This window comes from Denticeps clupeoides, chromosome 18, assembly GCF_900700375.1.
Source record: "Denticeps clupeoides chromosome 18, fDenClu1.1, whole genome shotgun sequence".
In the NCBI taxonomy this organism is placed as follows: domain Eukaryota; kingdom Metazoa; phylum Chordata; class Actinopteri; order Clupeiformes; family Denticipitidae; genus Denticeps; species Denticeps clupeoides.
This window is the reverse complement of record NC_041724.1, coordinates 9609412-9620836: the sequence shown is the minus strand read 5'-3', so window position 1 is coordinate 9620836 and position 11425 is coordinate 9609412. Positions and strand designations below refer to the sequence as shown.

The following is an 11425-nucleotide window of genomic DNA, read 5'->3' as shown; positions in this document are numbered from 1 at the left end:
CACACACACACCTCCCTACATTGAGAATTAATGGATTCCATGTCTAACACTGCATGCTGTGACTATATCTGGACCAGCACACTTCATCCTACTGGCTGAAAACATGTTGGCTCTTTTAATTACATTTTATTACTTAATTGGATTAAGATATGTAATAAAATGTGTTGTATTTAAATGGCATGAATACAAATTTCTATGTACATTCATCAACAATTTTTTATAGTAACTTTATCTATTGAGGAATTCCACTACATATTAAAAATGTGTATCACTGACTAAATTATAATTTTTCCCTACACAGAAGCCACAAGACATTCTGGGAGAGCAAGATGAGACGGTATGATGGAAGGTGAGAAGCCAGAGATATTTGAGAAATTATGATTATGAGGGTGACTCATAAGGTTCCAATCAAATGACCATTCAGGTTCTTGAGGCTAATTACATGGAGGGAGTCAAAGTTTGGGTTGGAATCAGAGAAATAGGGTGTATGTGTTTGCTTGCATGTGTTTGTGTTGTGAGTGTGCATGATTGCTTGTGTGTGTGTAAGGGGAGTGTGTATCACTGAGAAGAGAGGTGGAGCAGTGGAGTCCGGAGGCTGAAAGGAGGGGATTAGGCAGATTTTCATATCAGCAGGGGTTTCAGTTAAAGGCTTTCATTTAAACACCAAATGCACGCATGCACACACGCACACACACACACACACACACACACACACACTCCTGCATATTGCAAATGAACCCCCCTCCCCCATAGACACCCACACACACAGTAGCCCATCAAATTGGCACTGTCTCCCACTCTCTGCTGTGTGAACAGTGGGCAGTCTTTACCCTTGACTGCAGGGCATGTCTCTCTCTGTCTCACACACACACATACACACACACACAGATCACAGGAGCTCCCAGCTCTTCTCTTTTCCTGTGGGCACTTATTGGGCACTCCAGTAGAAACACTGGACACTGGACACTGGTTAAGGTTAAGACGTTCGTGGGGCATTTGCTGGTCATTCATTAAAGTCAAACAGGCACTGTACTGCTTACACACAAACACAGATACACCCTTCACAAGCAACCAAAATTTCAGCAACACCTGTCATGTGTTGACCAAATCCATTCTTTAAACAGGAATGTATTTAATTTCCCTCTCTGACAGATGGAGGAAGTAGGTCTGAAGCGATGTGTGTATGTGTGTGTGTGACAGGATGAATGATGTTCATCACATTGAGTAATGGTGAGAGGAAGGTATCTGTAAAAGCTGCAATCTGCCTCTGCTTCTGTCGTTTTTTCTGCCAGAGGAGCTCCAGCCTGGACATCCCATCCTGCTGAGCTCCACAGAGCTTCATTTCCACAGGAAGTCATTAAGAAAAGATTACTCTGTGTGCCGTCCAATCAGCTGCGCCCGGCCAGCAAAGAATTGCTGTTAACGGCATAGCAGGAGGAGGAGAGGCCTATGTGTGTTTAAGAGTCGGCTGATCGGGGGCCTTTGATGACGATGACTCTGGAGTGTTGGAGTCAAGAGGCACAGAGTGGAATGAAAGCTAAACCAATCAGAGGAAACATGTGCGAGTGTGTTTCTCAGTGCATAAGCGTTTAAGAGGTCCCAACAACAACAGGTTTGTGTGCCAGGTTCAGACAACGTGCAGTGGGGGTCTTGCCAGGTTCTCATGTTTCTCCTTTCATCTGTCCCAAAGCCAAAGAGTCGATCCTCCATCCCCCTCGATGGGTGCATCAAATTTCCCTGAATTGTGCAAAAGGTAAAAAAAAAAAAAAAAAAAAAATCATCCTCTTCCTCACCCTGCTTCCGCAGACTGACCCCTATATTCCTCTCTGGGGGTCTTGAGACGTACAGAGAGAGAAAGAGAGCGAGGGAGAGAGCGAGGGAGAGTCGTCAGCGCTCCAGACGAAAACAAAACACACACAGAACACACATACACACACAGTCAGGTCATGGTTTCAGAATGAGTGCTGAAATGGGGCCGACAGGTCAAAGTGCAACAGAGAGGGGGATAGAAAGAGGATTTGTTTGGAGGTAGGGGGTTGAGCAAACATGGGAGAGGGGTGCTGAGACACAACCTGCACGGGTCCTCAGACAAGACGGCAATTCGAGAAATTCTCCACGAAATTTCCAAAAGATAACTATGAGAAGATCTCTGAAGAAAAACACACGGGAAAAAAAAAATCAGGATTCATGTGGTCATCACTGTTCCCATGTACAAAATGACTCTTTGTAAGGACCCAAATCCAAATGCCTCCCTTTCAAATGACCAAAGGGCATTTAATTAATTTCGGTGGCGTGAAATGGAGGCCCCTACTTTCCCTCCTGCCTTTAAACATTTTGCAGAGGTTCAGTAACCCCTGAAATGGTGCCAGATTGCAGTGGATCTGTGGTGCTTATATAGTCTGCCAATGAAAATAATTCAGCCCAGAATTCAGGCCTCAGGAAAGAAAAGATGAAACACAGTTCTTCATTCTTCTTTTCTTTTTTTTTACCATACAGATTCCCCCACACATCACATTCCAAAAGAAGCACATACCGCTTAAAAAAAAAAGAATGAAAGAAAAGAAAACATCCATGTATTACACTTTTCCCCGTGCATGGGCCAAGAACACACATTTCACAGACATGTGGTGACTTCGACATAGTCAACATAGTGTTTACTGGTAACACTCCTAGACATTTAATTTTTTAACTAGTGGAAAGTGAAATGCACATTGAATATCTGTAAAGCGTCCTAAAATATCATTTCTGTATAAATTGTACATCAAAAAAACATAAATTCAAATATGAAAGAATGTGGCGTTTTAATTAAAAGCAATGTGAAATAATTACATAATAAAATCTTTGAGAGAAGTAAATAGAGTTGTGGTGGAGTATGCAATTGTAATTAAAGTCTAATATACATGACTATGACAGAACTATACACCTTTGTTATTGTTATAACTGCTTTTTACTCGTGGTCAATCAAAGTTTCCTTATTTTCTTCAGATTCTTCGGCCCAGGTTGGATACATTTTAATGTGAAAATTCCTTACATTTTCCACACAACTCTGGTGCTCCAGAGGTTATTGAACTGGCTGGTTGAGCAACTGGCTGCCGTCTTCACGGTTGCCCCGTTTCCTCCCCGGCTCGATGCGCGTGGACCCTCGCTCCGCACGTCCCGACGTACCCACGCGCACATGATTGATACTCGGGGCCCGGAGAACCCTATCTGCACCCAAACAGAGCGCAGGGCCGCACCCCCCCCCCTCCGTTACAGAGGTTAATGCGATCAAGATTAGCACGTCCTCCGGCTGGCCGGAGTGTGCTGGGTCGGGAGGGGCGATGGTGGTGAGGAGGGGGTGCGGCTACTCTAACATGACATTGACAAATTGCCCCGTATTTATTTAAATAATGTAATCCAATCTCCCGGTAGTCTTGTAATATGTGTTTTTAAAGCAGTTGACCCCGCCGACTAACAAAAACAAATTAGCCCTCTGGGCAGCGCGGCGGTGGCGGCGGCGGCGGCGGTGGCGGCGCGCTGCGTAATTAAGAGGAGGGAGGTATCCGTTCCACCTGTGGCTTACGACAACAGCCCCCACAACGCTTCACGGCCCAGCGGAAGACACCTTGTTAGCGCCGAACCAGTTGTTCCGTTATCACGGTGCACTTCGGCAACATACAAAAACCACATGATTATGAATTGTGCCAGCGCGACATGACTGAACGTGCACGTTACTAGGCCCGGTCCTTTTGTCTTAGCATTAGCATGAACGTGCCCACAAATCGTTGGTTAGCATGTATGGCCCGAGGCACCTCTCCAAACCCTGTTTTCCGCTGCAGCTCACGAGGGTCGTGGCTTCCAGAGCAACTCGGAGACGGAGACGAAGCTCCATCCCCGGCTGCCACCGGCAGCAATAAGCAAGTGTTTGTTCTGCAGGATGAAGCTGGATCCTGGAGAAACAGATCAGTGGCAGATCTGCTCCTGTTTAAATGTCAGCCTGGGACGGCAGGCGGCATTACGTCACTGTGTTTCTCTCATCCGCCGTGAAGGTTATACGGATCCTGTTCAGTGAACCCGCACACATAGACTCGAGCGCGCTTCATGCGGAAACGAGCGTGCAAAAACAGTGATGTCATCCTGCTTCATTTAGGTGAGCGGACCCAGATACACGTTACGCTTCAAACCAGAGGATATGCTCTGTGGAACACAGCCCCCATGACCTGACTACTGTGGGAACACAGCAGGAACCCTTGCATTTTATAAGTCATTTAGATCCTTGTTATACCTTCATTAATGTCATTGTATTCATGTTAAATGATTTTATGTTCTCATTGCACTTGCTGATTTCCTGTTTTAGTTCCCCTTGGGCAACACAGTGACAGTTAAGCACGTATTAGTTGTTAAAGGTTCAAGACAGAATATGGCAGCAATATTAGTTAATGGTTAATGTGCATTCACTGATTCAGTTTAAGTAATAATTACAGGATTGGTAATTAGCAGTCAGCAAGATAACATCTCACCAACACAAAAGGCCCAAAACATTTTGAAACAGGTTGGACTAGATTTCTGCCTGAGAGACTCACCAAGTCAAAAAAGGTTTAACAAGCATTACGTTGTTTAGCAATTTCAGGACACAGAAATTTCATCAATAATATCAATACTTCTATAGACTGACAGACAGAGAGATTCTCAGTAATCTTAATGGCAGTTTAGTGATGTTAGGTGTAGCACCACCCCTACATCAGAGATGTTTACTGACATTAGCAGTTTAGTACCACTAGTACCATTAGTACCACTGTGTTCCTCCAGAGGCGACAGTGAGTTTAACAGTGTAACAACACGTCTACCTCCAGTCCTGCCTGTCGAGTCATAATCAGTAATCATCCCTACAATAAATTGTATGCATGCAAAATAACATAAATTATGTCATTTATGAAGCTCATATTATTATTCAGCACTGACACAACTTAAACGAAATGTGGGAAGTAGGAGCGCAATGCCATGCAAGCTCTTTGGTTTGAGTAAGAACTGTGGTCATCAGTTCCGCAGCATGCAGCACATTTGCGTAACTGTGCTGCACAGCTAACGCACATTGCGTTAAATAGCACGCATCATTTTCAACCCACCACCGTCTCATCCACCCACCGAGAAATGAAACACACCCTCCACCTTTCGCTAACAACCAGAGAGAAAACATATCAGGATCGTTTTTCCTGGGCAATTAGAAAGAGAAAGGCATCCCAGAAGGCTTACAATGGTAATCAAAAATCTTTTTCTTCCACATTTAACACGGGTATTAATTTCCTTGCAAGGTTAATTAAATAGACCCATTAGACAGTGGTGATTATTTCAAAGGTTAGTGTATCAGTCTAGCCCGTGATTCCAAATCGCTTTTCTCTTGTCTGTGCCCCCGGTGGGCGCATTCACTCAGGACTTCACTGATAGCAGGGGTGACACTATCTCTCCTTGGAGGTGCCCTGCTTCCCAAACAGCGAATGTCAAGATGTGAGTAATTCACTCTGCTCTGTGGGAAGGTCCTGAGGAGGATGCTGATCACCCTTGCTGTGTGTGTGTGTGTGTGTGTGTGTGTGTGCGTGTATGTACGCATGGCGGTTTCTATTTATTTCTCAGCAGGGATCAAAAGTCCTTGCAAAGAAATGATGACCACATGACACTTATTTACATAAATTAAAAACTGAGATATTAAGTGCTTTTGGTCACTGAAGTAATTTGTTACATGTACACAACTCTAATACTTTATTGCTGTACGTGAATCTGTTTCAAATCTCATCAGAAAAAGTTTAACTTGAGCGTTCTCAGCAGAATTTTCTCTCTTAACAACACAGTCATCAAGAAACCTTTCAGCCAGACCAAATCTGATCAGGCAATAACAAGAACCTTGTCAGGATCAACTGGTATAAAAATAGCAAACAGCGTAGTTCAGTTGCACTACAACTAATTATTCCTTATTACATGTTTGAGACATGGAAAGACTATGAACACTGTAGTACTTTATTGTGGAGTTATCGTGGTAAACATTTGAATTTTGGGTTGGTTCACGAAATGTGGCTTAATGATGCACTGGAACATATCTGGAACATATCGGAACATATCTGGAACCGATCAGCTGGCAGAATGAGAATGCATCGGACAGTCGGTTGGGTTTGGGCGTTTTGAACATTTGAATCAATACTATGACAAGTGTCAATTTTAAACATGTATGACTCTAAGCCGCCAGACAGAAGCATGCAATTATTCAGCAATCTCGGAAGACTTTGTTTTAATAACTAAGCAATTTCAAAATTCATTCAAATTTGTCCAAATGGATATTAACACTTTACGGTGTGATAAAGTCCAGGCGCTCCGTTTATTTTCTGCTGCCATACAAGGCCCGAGGCCTGAAGGTGTCCCCCATTCTTCCATGCCTGTCAACCACAGTTCAGATCTCCCCCGTTACCACTGACAAATTAGATATGCGATAAATTGTATAATTTGTCTGCTAATAACACAGCTTTATCTGAGCAAGCATATGTCGCCCTGCACCAGAAGCATTATTGTAAGTGCCAGAAGAAGATAATGTGTGCTTTACAGTGTTTTGTCTTAGGTGTAATGGATCATTGACTATGGAGAAGTGCGCTAATAAATCTCCCAGGCTTTGTTAATTGCACCCAATGAAGTGGCGCTGTTAAAACAGGGACGATGTAATACGGAGCGGTGAATATAATGTCTTACAGTTTTACAATTAACAGTTCACTGGGCAAATCGACCAAACAGCTTATCATTCGCTGAAGGCTTATTAACTTGTTTCTCTGCATGTCAAGGTCGCATTTTGTAATGCAAATGGGGCCGCAGCGCCAGCACTCTGCCCTGGCTGCCTACATGCCACCTACTGGCGCACGCATGCGTGGATGGCTTGCTGCCGCACAAAGGGCTTGACGGCAACTGCATCGGGCTGACTGAAAATCCCACTTCCATAAAGAAGCCATCCAAATGGTTGAAGGTGAATAATTAAGACACCTTCACACCACAAGATGAATGAATGAAAGAATGAAATGTCGAGTGAAATGTAGAGTGGCCTTTGTTTTTTTTTTTTCCTAAACGTGACTTCTGATATATACAGATTAATCAGCATCATTAATAAATGCACTTTCTAGGCCTAAAGCAAAGACGTAAAGGCATCAGAGCACACGTATTGCTGAAAATGGCTTTTCTGGCAAAAACATCAATCCATCAAACAAGCACACAGACATGCTCATAATGTAGATATTGTTTGCTGGTTGACATACTATGCGATGTGTGGCAAAAGCTTTAGCCTCCAAGTCACACCTCTGAATTAAATAGAAATCTGCTATTTTTTAAATGTATTTTTTTATTTTATTATAGTCTCAGATCTATTGCACTTTTAAGCGCACATTTGAATGACTGAACACTACCCCACTAATCCTAAATTTATGTTAAATCTCAAAATACCCCAAAAAAAGCAGATTAACAAAACTGATTTTCGAGGCTGAGATTGGAAGACAACCTTTCTTTCTTGCAAGTGAGCAGCGGGCATGTGTGTGCATACATTAGGCCTCTCTCTCCGCCTCGGCGCTATAAATCTGGAAGAGTTCAATAAAAGGACGGCATATTCCCTGCAGACCCCTGAATCGGTGACTGGGGCATGTTGGCCCTCCCCCCCTGTTGTGAGGGGGCCACATGGCTCACGCAGCGGCTGCCACGTGACAAATCACCTGTTGCAAGCTGAGGGTAGGGGGCTACCAGCCCGCACACCTCCGCACACGCACAAGCATAATGTCCAGTTGTTTAATTATTTACTTCCTACCTGTCGTTTCATAAAGTCTTTTTTTTTTTTACATCATTATACAACATTCTGCTCCTAAATTTTTTCTTTTTAAATCCATGTTGAAATCGTGGAGCTCTATTTTCACAGTGCTACAATAGATTTGGCGGGCACATTCACTAATGTTAATGTAATTTGCTCTTCAGGATTTACAGACCAAAAGGATCGATTGCTACGTATCTGGATCTTGGAGAGGGAAGAACTAACCGCCCACTCTGGCACCCAGAGCCCAGTTTGTGTGGAGTTTTTACTAACAAAGTTAAAAATATGAGGAGCCCATAACCATGATTGACAGCTCTCACGTACCCAGCCCATGTTACATGCACAAATGTGTGATATTTCCAGTCCAGTCCATCAAGCTATTTTGCATAATTGCCCAGTATGGCAGCACAAGGTGCACAATCCTGTCTCCTGCCGTCCTCTTCTGTTTACCTCTGGTTTCTTTGCTCATTTGTGAAATAAGCATATCTTACTCTTTTATTATTCACTTTTTTTTAGTTTGCTATATTTCTATTTGATATGCCATCTTGTCTACTCATTTTTTTCACTTGCTCTCATTTATCATTTATTTTCATTTTCTGTACTTGGTTGTTGTAATTATCAGTGAAATATAGCACTTCGGTATACACTCTTCAATGTACTTGAGACTTATTTCACTTTATGTGTTTACACCACAACTGTCCATAGGGTCAGTCTTTCTCTAGAAGGCTGTGTTGAAAACCAAGATGTAGAGGTCAGGCAGAAGTGATTGTCTGGGGTCACGTTACCATGACGACTGTGTGAATTTAACATATTTGCACTTTCAGCAAAAGACCATCTCTCACACATGGGGCAATGGTTTTAAGACATAGCTGCTCTGTACATACATGCACACACACACACACACAGAACTAAAACCAAACAGATTATATAGGTTGACTGTGGCGACTTGACTGTTGAGGTGCAAATTTGAACCATGCAGCCATACCCTTGTTATACTAGTAACTACTCTACAATGGTCTCACTTAGAACACATAAAGATGTAAATCTTTCTAATACTTGTTTAGCATAAGTACCTGATCTCTCTGGCATCACAGTCAACACAACAAGGCTGTTTCTGACAACCTCTGGATGTGTCTTGAGCTGCTTAAAAAAAGAAGACCACACGCCGGTGTGTTTTCTGTGGGGGTGAGGCTCAGCATAGGTCAATCCTCCAGCACTGATCTCAGGCCTGCTGCTGTTCCTCCCTGATGGGAACACACTGAAGAGCGCGATGGAGAGCGAGATGCAGAGCACGATAGCAGCATGTGTCCTCCTTTCATGTGCCGAGTGTATTAGTGGAGTGAAACGCGTGAGGCAGTTACCTGGAGTTACCTGTTATGTTTGTGTGTGTGTGTGTGTGTGTGTGTGTGTGTGTTTGTGCATGTGTATGCAATGGTGGGAACAGCCCAGCTTTGATTGAGCTTCTCCAGACCTCACACACATACCCTTGCAAACCCCTCTCAAACGGATGCCTGATGCAATCCCTACTGTACATGAAAGGCACTCTCTCACAGGCAAACACACACACACACACACACACCTGGGTACCAGTGGGATGTGAGTGGTATGTCAGGCCTTTGAAGTTTCTGTCTTCTTTTCTCTCAGCTGCTCTACAGCGCCCTAACACCCTGCCTGCTGTGCTGCTGAGCGCAGCTCGCAGGAGGGCTGTGAGTAAGACCCTCTCTATCCTGGACTAGAACATTGCACAGCATTCCCCCGCAAGTTCTCAAAGTGTTGCCTGCTTTTTCCAACTTCGACATTCTAGGAATGCCTGGGCTGTGCCAATTAGAATAGACCTGTTTCAGAAACCACAACACCTACAGAACGTTATTGGAATATTTCAAAAAGTTAGAACGGAGCATACTAGAACATAAAAAACACCAATCATTGTGTTCTCACAGCATGAACAGGATTGTACAGGATGACTAACTGATACTATCTGCTAGATGATGCTGAGAGAGAGACACAGTCTTATCTATTATAATGGTGAGTTCAGCTCTATAGGCCTCATTACATAAATACACTGTTGCTCATTAGTGTCATTCTTATTAGGTCTGGCCAACAATCTGGCGCCCGATTCATCTGATCATGTCCCTTTTGCTGAAAATCTTGCCCATCAAAAAATATTACCACAACAAATCATTTCAAAACCTTTTCCACATTTAACCCTTTAATGCCGTGTGTATCATATTTGAGACATGCATTTCTGAGACCCATTGCATAACATGACATAAAAACTTGTTTACTGTCTGATGCTTGTCTTCTACCTTTTGCACTACACCAATTCTCACATACAGTCATTTGTTATATGTTATGTGCATTGTCTTGCAGAGTACACAATAAAATGTTTTGATTAATCAGTTACACAATTTACAGATTGGAATGTGATATTTACAACAAATAAGCAGACTCAGAATTCATAGATATCTATGCTATTTATAGGTGGCTAAAATGAAGTTCACTTGCTTGATGGTAATTTGAGTGACATAGAGGGGCTTGTAGAGACAGATGACAAAGTGTAAGATAGGAATTGAAAAAAAACAGGATTGCAAATTATTATTATTTTTTTAATACAAAATTTGAAAAAAGCAGTGCTTCTTGTCTCACATTCCCTTGTATGGTATGTTGTGATGAAAGTGTAATGAAAAATCTCCACAGGTGTTGAGTTGGGTTGAGATATGGTGGCTGATACTCAGACAGCATTGAGTGATGCTTGTGTCCTGCATCATCCAGAAAATGTTTTTAGAAGTGCCGAATTTCCATGTTAGGCTATTAACAATCACTCAAATCCCTTTAACAAGGGGTTGGAATCAAATAATGGTCCATAGTTTACCAAAAGTTGGAAAGCTGATCAGATTCAGAGCACAAACCAGAAAAGCAGCATATCATTATTGTGACAGATTCACGAGACTTTGATATAGAGCCAGTGTTACATGTTTGCATTCATATGCAATTAGGAAAAAAAAGAAGCTAATTCAACAGCTAATCTAACCACCTCCACAGTGCAGTTTTGGAGCGACTCTTGCACTCGCTGGGAGGAAGGTTATCGGCCCCTCCTGTCACTCTCATGAACTGTGGCACGGAGGATTTTATAAAAATTCTTCCAGCAGACTGAATCCAGTGGGAAGAGAGCGAGAAACTCAGGCTCTGGCCTGACAGCGAACAGACAATAAGACAGCCAAAGCGAGAAGGGGTGTGAAAGAAAGAAAGAAAGAAAGAAAGAATGAAAAAAAAAATCCCTCCTTTGTTTTGCCCGAGACTGTGTGTTGACACTGTCTTAAGTTTGCTCCTTTGGGACCAGTGGGGCCCGCTCTATCCTGGGCTTTCATATGCAAATGCGGCGGAGGGAGCAAAATGTGTTTTCATAAAAGAGAGGTTTGTGGCCACCATCCAGCCGAGACAAAGCCAGTCCTATCAGTTTCCTATCGGCAACCCTGTGCCCATTGGATCACACTCCAGCAAACCCCAAAAGGCCTTTTTTGTTTGTTTGTTTGTTATATTTCTCATGAAGAGAGGGTGGGGTTTTGGGCGGGGCGGTAGGCAAAATTGATATCGCTGTTGAGGAGCCGGTGGTTCCTGCAA

At 43.1% G+C, this 11425-nt stretch overlaps 1 long non-coding RNA gene across 1 annotated transcript; it reads left to right on the top strand.

Annotated features, from left to right (window-relative positions):
- The first annotated feature begins 5123 nt into the window (after positions 1 to 5123).
- On the top strand, positions 5124 to 9011 carry LOC114768276 (uncharacterized). Its single transcript, XR_003743034.1, has 3 exons — positions 5124 to 5236; positions 5411 to 5484; positions 6801 to 9011. It is a non-coding gene; the product is annotated as an uncharacterized LOC114768276 (long non-coding RNA).
- The last annotated feature ends 2414 nt before the right edge of the window (positions 9012 to 11425 follow it).